This window comes from Arachis stenosperma, chromosome 3 (assembly GCF_014773155.1).
Source record: "Arachis stenosperma cultivar V10309 chromosome 3, arast.V10309.gnm1.PFL2, whole genome shotgun sequence".
Taxonomy (NCBI): Eukaryota; Viridiplantae; Streptophyta; class Magnoliopsida; order Fabales; family Fabaceae; genus Arachis; species Arachis stenosperma.
The window spans coordinates 90,540,194-90,550,035 of record NC_080379.1 but is presented as its reverse complement, the minus strand read 5'-3'; the positions used below and the strand labels follow the sequence as shown (position 1 = coordinate 90,550,035).

The 9,842-nt window shown below is 40.9% G+C and overlaps 1 non-coding gene across 1 annotated transcript; it reads right to left on the bottom strand.

The window, feature by feature from the left end:
• Positions 1–246: 246 nt before the first annotated feature.
• On the bottom strand, positions 247–354 carry LOC130971526 (small nucleolar RNA R71). The gene has a single exon (XR_009082740.1). It is a non-coding gene; the product is annotated as a small nucleolar RNA R71 (small nucleolar RNA).
• Positions 355–9,842: the final 9,488 nt, after the last annotated feature.

Below are 9,842 nucleotides of genomic sequence, written 5' to 3'. Positions count from 1 at the left end.
AATTGCAAGTTCCATGGACTTCCATTGGAAGATCCTCATCAGTTTTTGGCTGAATTCTTGCAAATCTGTGACACTGTCAAGACTAATGGGGTTGACCCTGAGGTCTACAAACTTATGCTATTCCCTTTTGCTGTAAGAGACAGAGCTAGAATATGGTTGGACTCACAACCTAAAGAAAGCCTGAACTCTTGGGAAAAGCTAGTCAATGCCTTCTTGGCAAAGTTCTTTCCACCTCAAAAATCGAGTAAGCTTAGAGTGGAAGTCCAAACCTTCAGACAGAAGGAAGGAGAATCCCTCTATGAAGCTTGGGAAAGATACAAACAATTGATCAGAAAGTGTCCCTTTGATATGCTTTCTGAATAGAGCATCATAGGTATTTTCTATGATGGTCTGTCTGAACTGTCCAAGATGTCTTTGGATAGCTCTGCTGGAGGATCTCTTCATCTGAAGAAGACGCCTACAGAAGCTCAAGAACTAATTGAAATGGTTGCAAATAACTAATTCATGTACACTTCTGAAAGGAATCCTATGAACAATGGGACAAATTAGAAGAAAGGAGTTCTTGAGATTGATACTCTGAAAGCCATATTGGCTCAGAACAAAATATTGACTCAACAAGTCAATTTGATCTCTCAAAGTCTGTCTGGAATGCAAAATGCACCAAGCAGTACTAAGGATGCTTCATCTGAAGAAGAAGCTTATGATCCTGAGAACCCTTCAATAGAAGAGGTGAATTACATGGGAGAATCCTATGGAAACACCTATAATTCTTCATGGAGAAATCATCCAAATTTCTCATGGAAGGATCAACAGAGACCTCAACAAGGTTTCAACAACAATAATGGTGGAAGAAACAGGTTTAGCAATGACAAACCTTTTCCATCATCTTCTCAGCAACAGACAAAGAATTCTAAGTAGAACCACTCTGACTTAGCAACCATGGTCTCTGATCTAATCAAAACCACTCAAAGTTTCATGACTGAAACAAGGTCCTCCATTAGAAATTTGGAGGCACAAGTGGGACAGCTGAGTAAGAAAATTACTGAACTCCCTCCTAGTACTCTTCCAAGCAATACAGAAGAGAATCCAAAAGGAGAGTGCAAGGCCATCAACATGGCCGAATTTGGAGAGGAAGGAGAGGCAGTGAACGCCACTGAGGAAGACCTCAATGGACGTCCACTAGCCTCCAATGAGTTCCCTAATGAGGAACCATGGGAATCTGAGGCTCAAAATGAGACCATAGAGATTCCATTGGATTTACTTCTGCCATTCATGAGCTCTGATGAGTATTCTTCCTCTAAAGAGGATGAGTATGTCACTGAAGAGCAAGTTGCTAAATACCATGGAGCAATCATGAAGCTAAATGACAAGTTATTTGGTAATGAGGCTTGGGAGGATGAACCCCCTTTGCTCACCAAAGAACTGGATGGCTTGTCTAGGCAGAAATTACCTCAAAAGAGACAGGATCCTGGGAAGTTTTCAATACCTTGCGCCATAGGCACCATGACCTTCAAGAAGGCTCTGTGTGACTTAGGGTCAAGTGTAAACCTTATGCCTCTCTCTGTAACGGAGAAGCTAGGGGTCTTTGAGGTGCAAGCTGCAAGAATCTCACTAGAGATGGCAGACAACTCAAGAAAACAAGCTTACGGACTTGTAGAGGATGTTTTGGTGAAGATTGAAGACCATTACATCCCTGCTGATTTCATAGTCCTAGAGACTGGGAAGTGCATGGATGAATTCATCATCCTTAGCAGACCCTTCCTAGCCACAGCAAAGGCTGTGATTGATGTGGACAGAGGAGAATTGAGCATTCAAGTGAATGAAGAATCCTTTGTGTTTAAGGCTCAAGGATATCCCTCTGTCACCATGGAGATGAAGCATGAAGAGCTTCTCTCAAAATAGAGCCAAACAGAGCCCCACAGTCAAACTCTAAGTTTGGTGTTGGGAGGCCACAACCAAATTCTAAGTTTGGTGTTGAACCCCCACATTCAAACTCCAAGTTTGGTGTTGGGAGGTTCCAACATTGCTCTGAGCATTTGTGAGGCTCCATGAGAGCCCTCTGTCAAGCTACTGACATTAAAGAAGCGCTTGTTGGGAGGCAACCCAATGTTATGTTTAATCTATTTCCCTTTGTTATTTTATGTTTTCTATAGGTTGATGATCATAAGAAGTCACAAAATCAATTGAAAAAGCAAAAACAGAATGAAAAATAGAAAGAAAAACAACACACCCTGGAGGAGAACTTGCTGGCGTTTAAACGCCAGTGAAGCTAGCAAATGGGCGTTTAACGCCCAGTCTGGCACCATTCTGGGCGTTTAACGCCAGAATAGGGCACCAGACTGGCGTTAAACGCCAGGAAAGGGCAAGAAGCTGGCGTTAAACGCTAGAAATGGGCACCAGCCCGGCGTGTAACGCCAGAATTGGCAAAGGGTGCATTTTTGCACAACACTTGGTGCAGGGTTGAATTTTCCTTGACACCTCAGGATCTGTGGACCCCACAGGCTCCCCACCTACCCCATCACTCTCTCTCTTCTTCACCCATTCACCAATCACCTCAACACCTCTTCCCCAAAAACCCTTCACCTATCAAATCCCATCTTCCTCTTCTACTTTCTTCTCTCTTCTTTTGCTCGAGGACGAGCAAACCTTTTAAGTTTGGTGTGGTAAAAGCATTGCTTTTTGTTTTTCCATAACCATTTATGGCATCCAAGGCCAGAGAAACCGCTAGAAAGAGGAAAGGGAAGGCAAAAGCTTCCACCTTCGAGTCATGGGAGATGGAGAGATTCATCTCAATGGTGCATCAAGACCACTTCTATGAAGTTGTGGCCTTGAAGAAAGTGATCCCCGAGGTCCCTTTCAAACTCAAAAAGAGTGAATATATGGAAATCCGACATGAGATTCGAAGAAGAGGTTGGGAAGTTCTTACCAACCCCATTCAACAAGTCAGAATCTTAATGGTTCAAGAGTTCTATGCCAATGCATGGATCACCAAGAGCCATGATCAAAGTGTGAACCCGAACCCAAAGAATTGGCTTACAATGGTTCGGGAGAAATACTTAGATTTTAGTCCGGAAAATGTAAGGTTGGCATTCAACTTGCCCATGATGCAAGGAGATGAACACCCTTACACTAGAAGGGTCAACTTTGATCAAAGGTTGGACCAAGTCCTCATAGACATTTGTGAAGAGGGCGCCTAATGGAAGAGAGATTCAAGAGGGAAGCCGGTTCAACTGAGAAGGCACGACCTCAAGCCCGTGGCTAGAGGATGGTTGGAGTTTATCCAACGCTCAATCATTCCCACTAGCAACCGGTCCGAAGTTACTATAGACTGGATCATCATGATCCATAGTATCATGATTGGAGAAGAAGTAGAAGTTTATGAGGTTATAGCCCAAGAACTTTACAAGGTGGCAGACAAGTCCTCTACCTTGGCAAGTTTAGCCTTTCATTTGTCACCTCTGTTATTCAGTTGGAGTTGACATAGAGGGAGACATCCCCATTGATGAGGACAAGCCCATCACTAAGAAAAGGATGGAGCAAACAAGAGATCCCACTCATCATGAAATCCCTGAGATGCCTCAAAGGATGCACTTTCCTCCACAAAACTATTGGGAGCAAATTAACACCTCCCTAGGAGAATTGAGTTCCAACATGGGACAACTAAGGGTGGAGCACCAAGAACATTCCATCCTCCTCCATGAAATTAGAGAAGATCAAAGAATCATGAGAGAAGAGCAACAAAGACAAGGAAGAGACATTGAGGAGCTCAAGCACTCCATAAGATCTTCAAGAGGAAGAACAAGCCGCCATCACTAAGGTGGACCCGTTCTTTAATCTCCTTGTTCTTTATTTTCTTGTTTTTCGAATTTGATGCTTATGTTTATCCATGTTTGTGTCTTATGATCATTAGTGTCTTAGTGTCTATGCCTTAAAGTTATGAATGTCCTATGAATCCATCACCTTTCTTAAATGAAAAATGTTCTTAATTGAAAAAGAGAAGAATTGTATGAATTTCAGATTTTATAACAGATTAATTATTTTGATGTGGTGGCAATACTTTTGTTTTCTGAATGTATGCTTAAACAGTGCATATGTCTTTTGAATTTGTTGTTCATGATTGGTTGGCTCTTGAAAGAATGATGAAAAAGGAGACATGTTACTGAGGATCTGAAAAATTATAAAAATGATTCTTGAAGCAAGAAAAAGCAGTGAATACAAAAAAAAAAAGAGAAGAAGCGAAAAAAAATGAAAAAAAAAGGGAGAAAGAAAAAAAGAGAAAAAGAAAGAAATAAAGTTGTGATCCAAGGCAAAAAGAGTGTGCTTAAGAACCCTGGACACCTCTAATTGGGGACTCTAGCAAAGCTGAGTCACAATCTGAAAAGGTTCACCCAATTATGTGTCTGTGGCATGTATGTATCCGGTGGTAATACTGGAAGACAAAGTGCTTTGGGCCACGGCCAAGACTCATAAAGTAGCTGTGTTCAAGAATCATCTTACTTAACTAGGAGAATCAATCACACTATCTGGATTTTGAGTTCCTAAAGAAGCCAATCATTCTGAATTTCAAAGGATAGAGTGAGATGCCAAAACTGTTCAGAGGCAAAAAGCTAAAAGCCCCGCTCATCTAATTAATATTGATCTTCATAGATGTTTTTGGAATTCATGCATATTCTCTTTCCTTTATCTTATTCGATTTTCAGTTGCTTGGGGACAAGCAACAATTTAAGTTTGGTGTTGTGATAAGCGGATAATTTATACGCTTTTTGGCATTGTTTTTAGTATGTTTTTAGTATGATTTAGTTAATTTTTAGTATATTTTTATTAGTTTTTAGTTAAAATTCACTTTTCTGGACTTTACTATGAGTTTGTGTATTTTTCTGTGATTTCAGGTATTTTCTGGCTGAAATTGAGGGACTTGAGCAAAAATTTGATTCAGAGACTGAAAAGGACTGCAGATGCTGTTGGATTCTGACCTCCCTGCACTCTAAGTGGATTTTCTGGAGCTACGGAAGCCCAATTGGCGCACTCTCAACGGCGTTGGAAAGTAGACATCCTGGGCTTTCCAGCAATGTTTAATAGTCCATACTTTGCCCGAGATTTGATGGCCCAAACCGGCGTTCCAAATCAGCTCAAGAATGCCCGGCGTTTAACGCCGGAACTAGCACAAGAATGGGAGTTAAACGCCCAAACTGGCACAAAAGCTGGCGTTTAACTCCAAGAAGAGTCTCTACACGAAAATGCTTCAATGCTCAGCCCAAGAACACACCAAGTGGGCCCGGAAGTGGAGTTTTATGTCATTTACTCATCTTTGTAAACCCTAGGCTACTAGTTCTTTATAAATAGGACCTTTTGCTATTGTATTTTTCATCTTGGGATCTTAGATCATCTGGAGATCTTTGAATCTTTTGATCACTGGGGGCTCGCCTCACAGCCATGCCTAGACCTTGTTCTTATGTATTTTCAACGGTGGAGTTTCTACACACCATAGATTAAAGTGTGGAGCTCTGCTGTACCTCGAGTATTAATGCAATTACTATTGTTCTTCTATTCAATTCAGCTTGTTCTTATTCCAAGATATCACTTGTTCTTCAACTTGATGAATGTGATGATCCGTGACACTCATCATCATTCTCACCTATGAACGTGTGACCGTCAATTACCTCCGTTCTACCTTAGATTGGGTGGATATCTCTTGGGTTCTTTAACCGGAATCTTCGTGGTATAAGCTAGAATTGATGACTGCATTCAAGAGAATCCGGAAGGTCTAAACCTTGTCTGTGGTATTCTGAGTAGGATTCAATGATTGAATGACTGTGACGAGCTTCAAACTCACGATTGTGGGGCGTTAGTGACAGACGCAAAAGAATCATTGGATTCTATTCCGACATGATCGAGAACCGACAGCTGGATAGCCGTGCCGTGACAGGGTGCGTTGAACATTTCCACTGAGAGGACGGGACTGTAGCCATTGACAACGGTGATGCCCAACATACAGCTTGCTATGGAAAGGAGTAAGAAAAATTGGATGAAGACAGTTGGAAAGCAGAGAGACGGAAGGGACAAAGCATCTCCATTCGCTTATCTGAAGTTCTCACCAATGAATTACATAAGTATCTCTATCTCTATCTCTATCTTTATCTTTTATTCATATATCATCCATAACCATTTGAGTCTGCCTGACTAAGATTTACAATGTGACCATAGCTTGCTTCATACCAACAATCTCCGTGGGATCGACCCTTACTCCCGTAAGGTTTATTACTTTGACGACCCAGTGCACTTGCTGGTTAGTTGTGCGAAGTTGTGTTTATACCATGGTATTGAGCACCAAGTCTTTGGGGCCATTACTAGGGTTTATTTAAGTTGTGAAAAGTAGTGATCACAATTTCGTGCACCAGGCGTCCCTCCCTCTTACTTAGATCTCTAAAACTTTTCGGATGAGCAACTCTTTGCCATCCAAGAAGTGCCATGGTTTGTAGACATTACAAACTACAAGGCAGTGAGATTCATTCCCAAAGAGTACAGTAGGCAGCAATCCAAGAAATTGATCACGGATGCAAAGTACTATCTTTGGGATAAACCATATCTCTTCAAGAGATGTGCAGACGGAGTAATTCGTAGATGTGTGCCTAAAGAAGAAGCACAGAAGATCCTCTGGCACTGCCATAGATCACAGTATGGAGGACATTTTAGAAGTGAGTGAACAGCCACGAGAGTCCTCCAATGTGGCTTCTACTGGCCTACTCTCTATAAAGACTCCCGAGTGTTTGTACTTAATTGTGACAGTTGCCAAAGATCTGGCAATCTGCCTCACAGTTATGCCATGCCTCAACAAGGAATCTTGGAGATTGAATTGTTTGATGTATGGGGCATTGACTTCATGGGGCCTTTCCCACCATCATACTCAAACACTTATATTCTGGTGGCAGTGGATTATGTATCCAAATGGGTGAAAGCTATTGCAACACCCACTAATGATACTAAGACAGTGCTAAAATTCCTCCAGAAACACATCTTCAGCAGATTTGGTATCTCTAGAGTACTAATCAGTGATGGGGGCACTCATTTCTGTAATAAACAGCTTTACTCTGCTTTGGTTTGATATGGAGTTAGCCACAGGGTGGCCACTCTATATCATCCACATACAAATAGGTAAGCTGAAGTCTCTAATAGAGAACTTAAAAGAATCCTGGAACGGACTGTGATTAACCGTAGAAGGGATTGGGCAAGAAGCTTGGATGATGCTCTGTGGGCATACAGAACAGCATTCAAGACTCCTATAGGAACCTCTCCATACCAGGTTGTGTATGGAAAAGCCTGTCACTTGCCAGTGGAACTGGAACATAAGGCCTATTGGGCAACCAGATTCCTAAACCTTGATGCCAAGTTAGCTAGAGAAAAACGATTGCTCCAGCTAAATGAGCTAGAGGAATTCAGACTCAATGCTTTCGAAAATAAAAAATTTTACAAAGAGAAAGCAAAAAGATGGCATGACAAGAAGCTATCATCCAGAGTCTTTGAGCCAGGGCAGAAAGTTCTGCTGTTTAATTCTAGGCTCAGATTATTCCCCGAAAAATTAAAATCCCGGTGGAGAGGTCCATATGTGATTACAAGTGTGTCACCATATGAATACGTGGAGCTTCAGGATAATGATTCTAACAAAAAGTTCATTGTTAATGGATAGAGAGTTAAACATTATCTTGAAAGAAATTTTGAGCAAGAATGCTCAAAACTGAGACTTGATTAAAGCTCAGTAATAGTCCAGCTAAAGACAATAAAGAAGCGCTTACTTGGAGGCAACCCAGCCATTTACAAAGCTTATTTGTTAATTAATTGATTTTTAGAGGTTTATGTCAATTATCTTCAAGGTAAAATAGCAATTGCTTGAGTTCACAAAGTTACAGAAGGATTCGCAGAATAAAAGAGCAAAAAGAAAGCTCACTGGTGCGAAAAAGACAGTAAGAGCTGTTTTGGTCGTTGAACGCCCAAAAGAAGCATCTACTGGGCATTCAACGCCAGTAAGGATAGCCATCTGGGTGTTAAACGCCAAAAAGAAGCATCTGCTGGGCGTTGAATGCCAGAAAGAAGCACCTTCTGGGCGTTTAATGCCAGATTTACAGCGTCCTGGGCGTTCAGAAAAATGCCCAGTGATAAAGGAGTTTCTGGCGTTCAACACCAGCTAGAAGCAACAGCTGGGCGTTGAACGCCCAGAAGAAGCTGCAAATGGGCGTTGAACGCCCAAAACATGCAGCGTTTGGGTGTTTAACGCCAGGATTGTGGGGAGGAGGTAAATTCATTTTCAATTCACATTTTCCCAAATTTTTATGTTCCAATTCATGATTTCTTGCATAAACATGTTACAAACTCTCATCCTTCAATTCCAAAAATTTTAATCCTAATTTCTAAAATCCCTTTTTCAAAAGATATCAAATGTATCTTAATTCATAAACACAAATCCTTTCAAATCCTCTCCAACTTCTTCTCAAATCTTTTTCAAAACTCAATTATCTTTTCAAATTAATCTCAAATCTTTTTTCTAAAATTCAGATTTATCTTTTTCAAATATCTTCTATATCTTTTGAATTTTCAATTATATCTTTTTCCTATCATATTTATCTTTCACAAATTATATCTTATATCTTATCTTTCTTCAAAATTTTCGAAAACCCACCCCCTCCCTTTAAATCCACATTCAGCTTCTCTCCTCTCCTCCACAATTTGAAAACTAGCTCTCCTTCTATCCCTCTCCTTTCTTTTCTTTTGCTTGCGGACAAGCAAACCTCTAAGTTTGGTGTGTTTATTTATGATCACTAAACCATACCCACTAAGATCATGGCTCCTAAAGGAAAATAACCCACTCCAAAAGGCAAGAAAGAGAGTATTCCAAAACCACTTTAGAATCAAGGGAAGTTCTTAACCAAAGAACATTCAGACCATTACTACAAAATAATGGGTCTAAGGTCAGTGATCCCGGAAGTCAAATTCAATCTGAAAGAAGATGAATATCCGGAGATCCAAGAGCAAATTCGAAACAGGAGCTGGGAAATCCTAGCTATTCCTGAAACAAAGGTGGGAAGAAACATGGTTCAGGAATTTTACACTAATTTGTGGCAAATAGAAATGCAGAGAATATCTGGAACTGCCCTCTATGACTATCGGACCTTGGTCAGAGGAAAGATTGTTCACATCCACCCTGACAAAATCAGGGAAATCTTTAAGCTACCTCAGCTGAAAGATGACCCAGACTCCTTTAATAGGAGAATGATGAGAACAAATAAGGGTCTGGACAAGATTCTAGAGGACATATGCATCCCTAAAACCAGGTGGACCACCAGCACCAAGGGCGTCCCAAATCAACTCAAGAGAGAAGATCTCAAACCAGTCGCCAGAGACTGGCTGAACTTCATTGGGCATTCTATACTGCCCACTAGCAACCGCTCTAAAGTCACCATTAAAAGAGCAGTGATGATCCACTACATTATGTTAGGAAGAGAAGTGGAAGTTCATCAGCTAATTTTGTGTGAACTTTACATAATTGCAAACAAGAACTCCAAAGATGCCAAATTGGCTTATCCTAGCTTAATATCTATGTTATGTAAAGATGCTGGAGTGAAGATGGGAATAACTGAGTATATCTCAGTTGAGCGACCAATCACCAAAATATCAATGGAAAAACAACAAGTGCAGGATGACCCCATCTGAATACTGGGAGCAACTTGAAGCATCTGTTACCAAGTTGCAAGAAGCTATGAACCAAATAAAGGAAGAACAGAATAATCAAAATAGCATGCTTTGCAAATTGCTTGGGGAACAAGAAGAGCAAAGGCGTGACTTGAAGGAAC